At 28.5% G+C, this 13,286-nt stretch overlaps 1 protein-coding gene across 1 annotated transcript in view; it reads right to left on the reverse strand.

Annotated features, from left to right (window-relative positions):
* The window catches only part of LOC107440642 (plexin-A2), a 471,562-nt gene that overhangs the window by 370,518 nt on the left and 87,758 nt on the right, over nucleotides 1–13,286 (reverse strand). The window contains exon 2 of the mRNA XM_071184823.1: nucleotides 8,673–8,734. The gene's annotated coding sequence lies outside the window, so the exon portion shown is untranslated. The remainder of the gene's footprint in view (nucleotides 1–8,672; nucleotides 8,735–13,286) is intronic.

The following is a 13,286-nucleotide window of genomic DNA, read 5'->3' on the forward strand; positions in this document are numbered from 1 at the left end:
CAAGAAAAGCAAAATATTGAGGAATGTATATATATATATATATATATATATATAGGAGACAGTTTAAATAAACAGTTAGACGCATAGAGTTGACCTAAATAAACGATGGCGATATCGTCGACTGTTACGTTGTAGGGACATTTAATTTATACGAAATTATTTTTAAAATTCCATGAGAAGGGTGTGATAATTTTTCAGTGCTTTAAAATAAATACAGTTAAACAGCGGTTAATACTAGAATAAAAAATTAGTTTTAAATATCCTAAACTCATTTAAAATTAATTTATTTGTAGAGTTCTAAAAGTGAATAACAAAGCTGATTCAGATAAAGTAACTGCGACTTTTTGGCTATTTTTTCCAATCAATAAATGAAATACAGTCGAACTCGTTTATAACGAGCTCGGATTTAACGAAAACTCGGATTTAACGAGGGAAACGAGAATATTTGGTTGGATCAATGTTAAGTCTATGGAACAGAAGTCGCTTTTAACGAGCAAGACCCGGTTTTAGCGAGCAATATTTTTCTGTCTGGCAATCTTTTTCCTCATCTTTCTAGTCTTTCTGTCTTATCTTTTTTTCAAAATGATATGAAATCCGCGAGTTAAAAGTAAGCTGACAAACTATTTTAAATATGTAGATTAATGAAAAAAATAAATGTTTTGGTAAGAATCTTTTCCTTTATTATTCTTTCCGTTTATATTTCCTTTCCTTTAAGACTGTAGCGCAACTAGAAATTTTTTGCTGGTTTGGGGGGAGGGGTTAGTTGTCACTAAATTAAGATANCTTTTCAGGAATGTATATATATATATATATATATATATATAGGAGACAGTTTAAATAAACAGTTAGACGCATAGAGTTGACCTAAATAAACGATGGCGATATCGTCGACTGTTACGTTGTAGGGACATTTAATTTATACGAAATTATTTTTAAAATTCCATGAGAAGGGTGTGATAATTTTTCAGTGCTTTAAAATAAATACAGTTAAACAGCGGTTAATACTAGAATAAAAAATTAGTTTTAAATATCCTAAACTCATTTAAAATTAATTTATTTGTAGAGTTCTAAAAGTGAATAACAAAGCTGATTCAGATAAAGTAACTGCGACTTTTTGGCTATTTTTTCCAATCAATAAATGAAATACTATTAAAAATGCCAATTGAAAATTTTCGCTTACTCTATAGTAAGTATTCGTTATAATTTTGTTTCCGCTATTCTAAATATTCCTTGAAAACATGTTTTTCCTATTTTAAGCATTAATTAAAAATCAGCAATTTTTATTTTAAGCCATTCTTTGAAAATCTGTAATTTCAATTTCAAATATTCGTTAAAAATATGAGGCTGCTATTGCAAGCATTTATTGAAAATTTATAATTGTTAGCATTTTTTGAAAATCTACATTTGCTGTTCTAAGAATTCATAAAAAAAATCTACGCTATTCTAAACATTCATTAAAACTCTGTTGATGCTATTCTTAACATTAGTAAAAAAGATCAGTCATTGCTATTTTAACTATTTATTAAAAATCTGTTGTTGCTATTTCAAACATTCATTGAAAATCAAAATGTTGCTGTTTTAATAAATTATAAAAGAAATCCGTCGTTGCTCTACGTATTAATTGAAAATCTGTTGTTGCTGTTCTAAGCATTTATTGAAAATCTGTTATTGTTTTTCCAAACACAATTGAATCATTTGAGAAAAAGAATCCAGATTTACGATTCTTTTTTTTATCATCTCCTACTTGTTGTAAACAGTGCTATACAATTTATTTTATCGTTATAAACAGTATAGTAGGGAAAAGTACCTAATGATTGAATTATGCAGTTGTCTCGAAAAAGGGAAAAAAAAGAAGGGAAAACTACGCTTTTATAAAATGAATTTCCCGATTTATATCCGAAACGAAAAACAAGCCATTTTTATTTAATTTCCCATTTTTCCGTCTCTCCTACAAACACACACACACACAAACTAGAAATCTATAACTTCATTATAGTGTAACAGAAGAGATTTCAAAAGCGAAACTAAAAACATATTATTTCGATTGTTTCGAAATAGAATCTTTTAGACGAAGTGAAGCAAAAATCGAAACCAACTTTTTCGAGTAGGACATTTCTCTGACTCAACAATTCCCGTTTTCCTGTGTGTGCGGTGAAAAGGGCCCTCTCCAAATGAAAATCGTTAGTTTTTTTTTTCTTTCCTTCTCGAAGAAAAAGGAGAAAGAAAACGATTTCTAGTAGATAAAATGCAGACAGTAAAAAAGATATAGAGTAAACAGTTTCGTCGACTTAAAAGAAGAAACAAAACATCAGCAGCTGCAATCCATATAACGATTACAATAAAAATGGTTAGGGCTCTTTCAAATTGTTTATTGTTTTCTTTTTATAAAAAATAAAATAAAAACTCTTGTATGTGCTTGTGTTGTTCCTTTTTCAAAACCCAAATGGGGGAAGTCTAAACCAATAATTTCGAATTTTTTGTCGTTACCCGAACTAAATGGATGTACGCTTTCTATTGAGAAAAGTTAAAATTGTTTTTAAAGCGACGAGTCGTACGCGACCTACAAACCACAACTCTAAATTATACACAGACTCAAAAGTTATGCTCTTTACTCTCTTTTATGTGTATTATACAACAAAAAGTTATTGTTTCAGAATAACTCAAAAGTTATGTTCTTTACTCTCCTTCATGTGTATTATACAACAAAAAGTTCTTGTTTCAGAATAACTTAAAAGCTATGTTCCTTACTCTCCTTCATGTGTATTATACAACAAAAAGTTATTGTTTCAGAATAACTCAAAAGTTATGTTCTTTACTCTCTTTTATGTGTATTATACAACAAAAAGTTATTGTTTCAGAATAACTCGAAATCTATGTTCCTTACTCCCTTTTATGTGTATTATACAAAGAAAGTTATTGCTTCAGAATAACTCAAAAGGTATGTTCCTTACCTTTTTTTATGTGTATTATACTCAAAAGTGGGACTGAACGATGTTAAGATTTTGGCATCGTGATGTATCACCAAGCTAACATCGCGATATTTTGATGTACCACGATGTTTCGGTTCATTAATGTTTTATGTTTAGTAAATTCGCAATGAGTAAGCTGCATTTATTTCTAAATAAACGTTTCATTTTTTTAAAAATAATTATTTCTCAATATTTAAAGACGTGGGATGTCTACAAAATAGCTTTTAACAAACATTAAACAGCTGGATTGGAAGTAAAAAAAAAATCAACAGTACTTGCACACACATAATTAAAATAAAAACCTTTCATAACTAAGAGATTCAACACCACTTCGATTCTCAATCACATTCGGATTCATCATGTCAGCAAAACGATGAGTCACGATGTAAAAAAGACGGGGAAAGATAATAACGATCATCGCTACAGCTATAACATCACCGAAAATGCTCTTCCCGCGAGTTTGCAGACATCGATGTACCATTGGGAAGAATGTAGCGCGTGTAGACATCGATATCAACGATACATCGGAAAATATCGTACACATCTCAGTAAACCGCAATTTTCGATGCTTCGAAAAATTGCCAATCCAAACTGAGCCGTGATAGCTCAGGGGATGGAGCTTTCGCTTTCCAATGAGGTGCACCGGGTTCGAATCCCTAACGATGGCTGGTCGAAACGAATCCGCATCCGGCTTGCACCGACTACAGTCTTGACATATAGATATCCTCAGTGGTAGAAAGATCATGGGTTGGAACCGTGCGAGGTCCTCGTGGTCTACCTCGCCTCGTAACTTAAATGTGGGTTAATTCCATCAAAAAGTCCGCCACGAAGACAAATTTCTTCCAATACTTCTAGGAGTTTCCTTGTCTTCTGGATTAGGTTCGAAATTGCAAGGCTACGGAGTAGAACAGTAGCAGTAGTAAACCCCTAAAATTGGATCGACGGCTATAAAATAAAATTTAAAAAAATCCATAGGAGGCTCTCCTTGCCTCCCAGACGTCATCCCCACATCCAGAATAGAATTCAGAATAAAAAGATAAGCACGCCACTTTATGTACGTGTTCTGTTTTAAAATTTACCCTCTCTTTCTTGCCGTTGTGTGACCCATTAGCATATTCTGAATTGCAGCTAGGTGAACCAATATTGACATACCCATTATTCTTATGTTTTTTTAAAAAAAAAACCCTTATGTTAGTATGTGTGATCTTTGTCAAATTTGAATTATAGCTTCAACTTGTATTCAAATATGATCTGCACGTAATAATGATCTATGATTGTCAGCAAATATGATTACATTTTATTTTTTCTACAATTGTAATCTCAATTACAAATAGCTTAGTTGCATATTTTCATTATAATAATGATTGCCTTTAATCACGTAACACTACATTACCTAACATTCTAACATATTCTGGAGAATTCGGTTACAAACAAAAAGGAATGCAAGGCAGGATTTAAGTATAAGCTATATAAGCTGCAGCTTAGGGCCCCCAGAACTGTCTTTGTTTAGCATTGCTCTGATGTGTTCAAAATCAGTAATTACTCCCCTGCTCCGAAAATCCAAAATACGTTTTTTTTTTCCATTGCTGGCGCTTGCCAAAATCAGTTCAAGAAAAAAAAAAGAAAAAAAAGAAGAAAAAGAAAAAAGATTCCTTACCATATTTCTGTTAACTGTGCGTTTTTAAAAAAGCGAAATTTCAGCAGAGCGAAAATGTTTAATCAGTTATTGAAGTATTTTTGTTACTTTAGTAGATTTTAAGTCGTCATTTTCTGATCAATAACAAAATTTAAATACATTCTGTTACGCAAGTAGTCGAGAACCGTTTACTCTGTCGCATTTATTTTCAAATACGCATCCAAAATATGTTCCATAAAAATCACTAACATCCATCCCATATCTCAAAAAAAGAAAAAAACTGTATAAACAAAACATTTTTTTCAAAAAGCAAATAAATCTGCAGATAAAATAAATTATCATACACTCATATTTTATATATACAGTCCCCGCTATAAACCCCGCTATATAAACCCGCTATAGTGAACATGGTTTATAGTGAACTCCCGGATATAGTGAACGAAATGTTCGGTCCCTTGCCTTGCTATACCCATATGATATAATATTTTGTGTATATAGCGAACCAAAAGAAGAGAGGAAATTGGATATTACATGGAACTTTCTTCTGTCACCCATTAATTTTTCTTCTTGATAATTTTGAATTTCTAAATTTATGTAGAAATTTCTACATAAAATACATGTACCGATTTTAAAAATTCTCTATTGAGTGGAATATAGCCATAATTTTCTTGTTTGCTTCTTCCATCTCAGTTTCAAATCCCTTAATAAAAGTCATCCCTAAATTTGTTTGTAAAGACGAAGAGTAATGAAAAATAAAAATGAACACATTTTTTTGTAACTATATATTGTTCTTTTTTTTAATTTTTATATATCTTTTATGGGTCATTTATTTAAATAATGTGTAATAAAAGGGAGAAGTTTTGACCCATTAGTTAAAATTACTTGCAAAACGGATATATTGAAGTCTCGGTTATAGTGAACCCTTGAAGGTTCACTATAGCGAAATTTGACTGTATTAAGATTTAACTTGGCAAACGTGTGATGCTCAAAGTTATTGTACAGAAAGTGAATTACAATACTGTAGATATTTAAATAGTTACTTTTGAAGGTTAGGGAACATATTAATATAGTGATAATTCATAATTTTTCAGAGTTGAAGTATGCACGTTAAACTGTTTCTCATTATCGTTTCCGGATAGTTNAAAAACACTTCTTTATATATTCTTTTCAATAATAGATTACGTTCAGAACAAGGCAACGACGATCACAAAGTCAGTCCCACTGAAAATAATCTACAAGAAACGATATCAAGTCGCGACAAAGAAGTAAAAAAAAAACTAAGAGGTGTGGAAACGAACATGCGAGATCACGATATATGTTCTCAAAACTGATTCTGATTCTACCGCTCATCAATCAAGGCCGTTTCAATATAACGATACGTACATCGTCTTCCCCAGCGCGAGTTGGCATCGGAACGTAAGAGATCCTTGCGTGTCCTGTATCGCTATATCGTTCGTCTGCTAAACAAGCTGTTAAATTCGAACAGCCGCACGCATTTTTTTAGGCCTAAGCTAAGAAAGAAAAATTCGAAAATAATAAATTATTCGAAAATAAATTATTTTATAATAACTTATTTCGTGGATGTTATGTATTGAAGAAAAAAAAATGAAGTTTTAATGAAATGAGCTTTTAGAAAAACATCGAGTGTTTTTCTATACACACAGCCGTTCGCTGGGCAAACAAAAAAAGTTGAAAAGTTTAGAACGGAATGTCATGTGTGTAAACATGAGGTAGGAAGTTAGGAAAAATGATAGTCCTTTTGTGAGATTTGATTTTTCTTACATAAAAAAGCGAAGTTTAAATACATAAGGTAAAGGAAATATTTTTATTTATCAAAAAAAGAAAAACATAAAAGACAATTTTAATTTCTTTTAAGAATAAAATCTTAACAATATTATTTCAAAAGTATTTAAATAATTTTTTTTATTTCCTCAGAAAATGCGTTGTATATCTACAAAATGTAATTCATAATTTTTTTTTTTTTTAAATTTTGTATTCTATAAATTTTTTACTGTAAGATTTGATTTTTCTTACATAAAAAGACAAAGTTTAAATACACAAGGTGAATGAAATATTTTTATTTATTGAAAAAAAAAAGCAAAACATCAAAGATAATTGGACTTTCTTTTAGAAATAAAAACTTAAAAATATAATTTTTAAAATATCTGAATACGTTTTTTTTTTACATTTCATCAGAAAATACGAAGTTGAAAAACGTGTTTAACTCTACAAAATGCAATAAAATAAAAAAATATTTATTTTTTCTATAAAATTTTGTATTCTATATATTTTTTACTGTAAGATTTGATTTTTCTTTGTGAAAAAGGCAAAGTTTAAATACATAAGGTAAAGGAAATATTTTTTTTTTCATTTCAACAGAAAATGAGAAGTTGAGAAACGTGTTGTATCTTTACAAAATGCAATCAAATTAAAAAAAAATTCTTAAATTTTGTATTCTATAAATTTTTTACTGTAAGATATGATTTTTCTTACATAAAAAGACATAGTTTAAATACATAAGGTAAAGGAAATACCTTTTTATTTATTGAAAAAAAGTGAAACATCAAAGACAATTACAATTTCTTTTAGAAATAAAAACTTAAAAATAGAATTTCTGAAATATTTAAATGTGTTTTTTTTATTTCATCAGAAAAGGCGAAGTTGGAGAACTCCTATTTCTACAAAATGCGATAAATAAGAAATATTTATTCTCTTTTTTAAATTTCGTGCTCTATAAATTTTTTACTACATAACATAGAAAATTACAATCAAGAAATGTTTTGTTAGATTTTGTAGCCCAAAATTTAAGGAAATATATATTTTTTAAATTATAATACAGAGAACAAAATTTAAGAAAATGAAATTTTTCTGCGAAATATTTTTATTTATCAAAGTTATTTTTATATATTAAAAGACAAAATATTTTATTTATTTATTAAACGAAATATTTTTATTTATCATGAAAATTGATACTTAAATGTATAATTTTTACAATTCTTAAATATATATTCCTTTTAAAGAAACTATAATTAAATGTTGAAAAACACGATTTTTTAAGGGAAATATTAAATAAAAAATATTTATTAATGCATTTGTTTTTGAATTGAGTGAAATTTTTAAGTCATGCAGAGAATTACGAAAACTATTATTCTTCGTAGGGTATAAACACAAAATTTAAGAACAACAAATATTTTTATTAAAGGAAATAGGAAAGCAAGGAAAACTATTATTTCTGTCTAAGCTAGTACAGGAAAGAAGAAAAAAACTATTGATTTGTCATTTTTTTTAAATATACGTTTGAAAAATATTTAAAAAGTTTCTGATTTTTGTCGTATTTTAAGAAATAGTTTGATTGCATTTTAAGAAATAATTAAAAAAAAAGTTGACAAACATGAGACTCTACAACATATTATGAAATAAAAAAAAATTCAAAATATAAAGAAGTAAAATTATTGAAAATGAAAACACTTAGTTAGATTTGATAATAGAAAAGACTAAGTTTAAAACCATTAGTTTTCTCAGCGAACTAATTTTATTTATCAAAACATAAATAATTACAAAAGAAAGGTAAGTTTGATATTCAGAAAAAGTAATTTTCAAAATATTAGAAATTTTTTAAGATATAAACTGAAAATTTGAAAAAAAAATACTGGATAAAATCTGCTGTAAAAAAACAGGAACAGTTTCCGTAACAAATATAAAATTACAAAAAAAAAAAAAATCACATTTGAATTAAAAAAAGTATTTTACTTAGAAATTAAAATTTTGGTAAAAATGTACAATTGTTTGGTAAAAATGTACCCCCCCCCCGTTTAGTTTTCTCGATTTATTGACGTTAAGATTGACGATAAAAGATTTAGATTTTTGTTAAAATTTTTTTTACAACTATTTTTAAAACAATTAAAACATTTATTATTAATACTAATTTATCAAATAAAATAGTATTTTTAAAAAAAAATTATAAGCACAAGCCGGTTTTTATGAAAATTTATACGTATGTTAAGTCATAAATGAAAGATTATGAATAACATTACAAACACAATATTGTTTATGGAATAATGACTTACCTATCTAATTTGTGTGTTTGTAAATAAAGATGATTAAATATATCCAAAAGTCACTCGAAAATCTAAAAAAAGAAAAGCAAAATTTAATTGAATGTAAAAGATGGACATAATCAGTGCATTTAAACAATTAGATAACAAGAACTATGAAACTAAAATACAAGAATAAGTGATCTTTAAAAAAATGAAATCAGTTCCTAATTAGATCAGCAGAGAAAAGTTAAATTTTAGTTACTTTTTATTTAATAATAAAAAATTTACTCCCATATAAAACTAAAAATAATTCATTAAATTTAATTAATGAATTAACATTTGAAAAAAAAAACTGTATTAACATCAAGTGTCATTAAAAAAAATGTATTTGATTTTGAATCGATGAATAAAAAGTATTTTATGAATGATTGAAAATGTGAACAAGATATATAGGGAGAGCGTGAACTAACCTAATAACGTAAAGTCATCGAGAATGGCAACAGTTAATAATCATGCCTTAATTATGCCGGTATATGTATTTCATTTTTGTGCTTGATATCGTAGTACTGATCAAAACCGATACATTATTTGCTTTTTTTTCACCCAGAAGGAAGAACAAATATGCAGCTAGTAAAAAATTAAAACTAGATCTCTGGTAAGGGGTTTTTCAGTTATAAAACAAAGAACAAGGAATCAAATACCTGCAAACGATTTAATGTTAAAAGAATTAAAAGAAACGAACAGCAGCAGAAGATTTTAAATTCTAAGAAAGAATCTTTTTGCTTTTTAAACACTAAACAGCTACTTTAACATTTAATAAATGCATTTTTCTTAAAAGTAAAAATAAACTTTTCAAAAAGTACGTGTCCAAAACATTTTGTACAAGCAATTTTTCAAAACAAGTTCGAGATTTCTTTCAAAAAATACTTTATGATCAGTTGCAAAATTCAAATAAAAATAACATAAAAGCCTTTACTTCCTCGCCGAAGCGATTTTAATATTCAACACCATTCGCTGGCAACAGATGTTTTCAAGAAGATTACTTCTAAAGCGCTGTCATTAAAAATGTCGTCTGCTTTTTTATTTGTTCTAGGAACAAGAACATATTGATCTCCAGCAAGAATATCGTATCGAATTGTTTTGCTGAAATCGCCTGCGACTGTCAATGGGGCGAATCTAAAAGTTATTCCAACTGATAATGAAGCAATTCCTATACAGCCGAGGGGCCCAACATATATCCCTACAATTACAGTTAACGCTGCCCTCAAAACCGAAAAAGAAAATGAAAAAATTTCAAAACAACTGTTAGCATTTTTTTTGTTCTGTGTATGTAATCGATTGCAAGAAGCCATTCGGTGTAGATTATGGCCCGATTCAGAATAATTTATTTTTTCAATCGTCTGATTTTGAGATGAGGCTCAATTTTTATGGATAGTGTGTCGAGAATATATTCAAAATCAAGTCTCTCTCTCTCCCCNAACCCCCCCCCCAAATGGAACTATGTGAATTGCCAAGTAGTTTAAGAAGACATAATATACATAATGTTAAACATTCTTCTGCTAAAAAATACTCTTTTTTTTAATTATAAATAAATTTAAAACTGAAGTAACTAAGAATAATTTGTACTGTTTTTTTTTTTAATCAACTTTAAGTATTTCTATTATTTATATTTTTCATCAAAGTGGTTAATTTATATGGACTTTTAATCTTATTTATATTTATTAATATTTTAAAAAAATTCTTACCAAAAATATTTGCTCCAATTAAAGAAAAGGATGGATGGAGAATTCCTTTGCTTTGCTCATGAAATCTTTAAAAAAAAAAAATACAAACTACGTAATAATGAAAAATTGTAGCATATCAGGGGGCTAAGGCCTATTTTTAAATGTGACGAACCCTGTTAATTTTATATTCTTTTATAACCGTCGTTGAACAGCAGACCCAATTTTTTGGGGGGTTTACGGCAACCAATAACAAGCCTTAGCTCGTCCCGCCCCCGTAAGGGGGCATCCGGGGGCACTCCCAAAGTTCGAAGTGAGCGTAACAGTTCAATTACATGAGCAAACATATTCAAAATTTTCAAATTAGAGTTTTAACATATAGGTGGAATATTAAATATGAAATACAGAAAACAGTGCTACTTAGAAATAAGCTAAATGCCAACAAACATTACAAAGAAAATAAACAGTAACAATCAGAAGAGATATTGATGTCGCATCTTCAGTAGGGGTGCAAAGTTAATAAAAGGAAACAATTTCACATGGAAAATATAGGATGTTTGTAACTCAGAATATAATTACGGCTGGCACAACAGTACTAAAGGTATCAAATTCCAGTAATTTTTTTTATAAACAGAAAGGACATATATATTATATATAAAAACTCTAGGAACACAAGTGATTAAAAGTTTCAAAATGAGGAATCACATAGGGGCAGAGATTGACAAAGCATGAAACTAAAGCACAAAAAAAAACATTTTAAGAGAAAATTCAAGTAAGAATCAAACCATAACAGGTAAATTAATAAGCCGTGATTTAGGTATATTTTTCCTAACAAGAGGCAGCAAGAGGCCATCAGGATTCAGGGAGGTGCCTTGTTACTAAACAATTTTCTTATTATTTCCTCAATTCCCTTTTTTGTTTTAGGGTTTGACCAATGCTGCTTTATAAACTCGTAGGTGGTTTTTGAATGAAAAAATTTCTCTCTAATGTGCTTAAAATTTGTACACTGGATTAAAATATGTTCCCAATCCTCAACAAGCTGACAGGTACAGCACAGCTCAGCTCCCTCAAAAAACCTGGCTTGATGTTGTCCATGACAGCCGTGATTAGTTAGGAACTGATTTAAAAGGAAGTATCCACCAGCCATCGCGAATGCTAAATATTTGAAAAATATTTCAATTTTTTTTATTTATCTAAAAATAAAAACTTATTAAAAATCCGGGAAACAAAATAAAGAAAAGATATAGTCTTTTCATCAGCTCACACGATTATATCCGCAAAACACCATTATTTCCTTTTTATTTAGTTTTCACGATTTCTAGTAATTTTTTTTTAAATATTTAAAAATATTTAACTATTTTTTAAAATTTTTTTCTTCTTTTCTTGTTATTGATCTTTATTATTTTTCATATTTTTCTCTATATTTTAATTAGATATACATATAATTGTGTGTATTAGAGAAAATATCAGGAACAGGAACACGTAACTTACAGTGGTAACTCAAGATTTGCTATGATTCTATTACAATGTATTTTTAGATAATCCCTTTTCAAACCCCGGCTGAATTTGATTGATGAAATGACAAGGCTAAAAATATCTGTGCAAAAGATTAAAGAGACGGATAGGGATTACTAAATTTGTACCATTCATCCGGGTTATGATTTATTGAAAGATTGCATTGATAATTAGAATTCTCGAATATTCTTTAAAATAGCTCTTCCCTACTGCATTTATAATCCAAGTATTAAGAGACCGATACAGTTTGCAACTGATATTCTCTAAGATTCACAATCGAATTTGCTAATTCACGCTTGCTTAGCTTTCCTATCGGCAATTAATTAAATTGATTTCTTTCTTATCATGACATACTTTAATAAAATCAAAGACAAACTAATTAACTTAAAAACTAGACCACATACACTTTGTATGGTAATTCCATCAACGTGATTATCATTTAACTAAATTTTAATGAAAAACTTAAAATGGGAATCAAGTCTTCTTAGGAATATTTTAAAATCAACAAACATGGTATTCGGTAATGAATCCATTTAAAATATATTTTCAGATGAGTGGTCATAAACTAATACTGATACAAAGAAACCTAACGCTATCGAAATGAAAATAATCACTATTGAGGAGGGCGAGTTTGAAAACACCAAAACTATTATCTGATGAAAATAATCTGTTTTTGGGAAGCAATCATTGGGGCTGGTAAGCGGCAGCGAGCATGGGGCCTAGCCCCCTAGTTAAATAACAAAAAAAATATAAATAGTCATAAATAATTTTTTTCGATCCTGACATTGTCTTTGGTTAAACAAGCTCGATATTTGCATGCAAAAATTGATTTATCTTAAATAGTTCCAAAAATATGGTGAACTATGCAAAAAAAAAAAAAAAAACTGAAGTTATTTAGGTTTAGGTCTGAGACCTTTTTATTATTTAGGTCTAAGTCTCAAGAATTTTATTTTGCCGAAAAAAAAGCATATTTATTCAGAGAAAGTACTTTTTCGTGTCTGATTTCGTAGTTTAAAATATCGTTAACTAATTAGCATATTTCAAATATATGCATAATTAACATATTTCAAACATATACATAATTAACATATTTCAAACATTAAATATCTCGAACCATTAAAATTGCATCTTTCTTTTTCTACGTAACATGTTTTTTCATGTGTTCTTTATATGTTATTATGTTTTTGTTATGTATATGTTTATTATCATGTATATTTTATATTATTATGTATAAGTTTTAATATTTCTTATGTTTTCATATGTTACGTAATATGTTTTTTTTTTCTTTGCGGACGCTGAACAGCCGATCTGAGAACTGAATGTGCGACGCTTGTTTCGCTCAACTTGAATAACCGTGTAAATTTGAACCGTATTGAGATCTTAGCCGTAATATATGATTCTGAGACGT

Source organism: Parasteatoda tepidariorum, chromosome 9 (assembly GCF_043381705.1).
Source record: "Parasteatoda tepidariorum isolate YZ-2023 chromosome 9, CAS_Ptep_4.0, whole genome shotgun sequence".
NCBI lineage: Eukaryota > Metazoa > Arthropoda > Arachnida > Araneae > Theridiidae > Parasteatoda > Parasteatoda tepidariorum.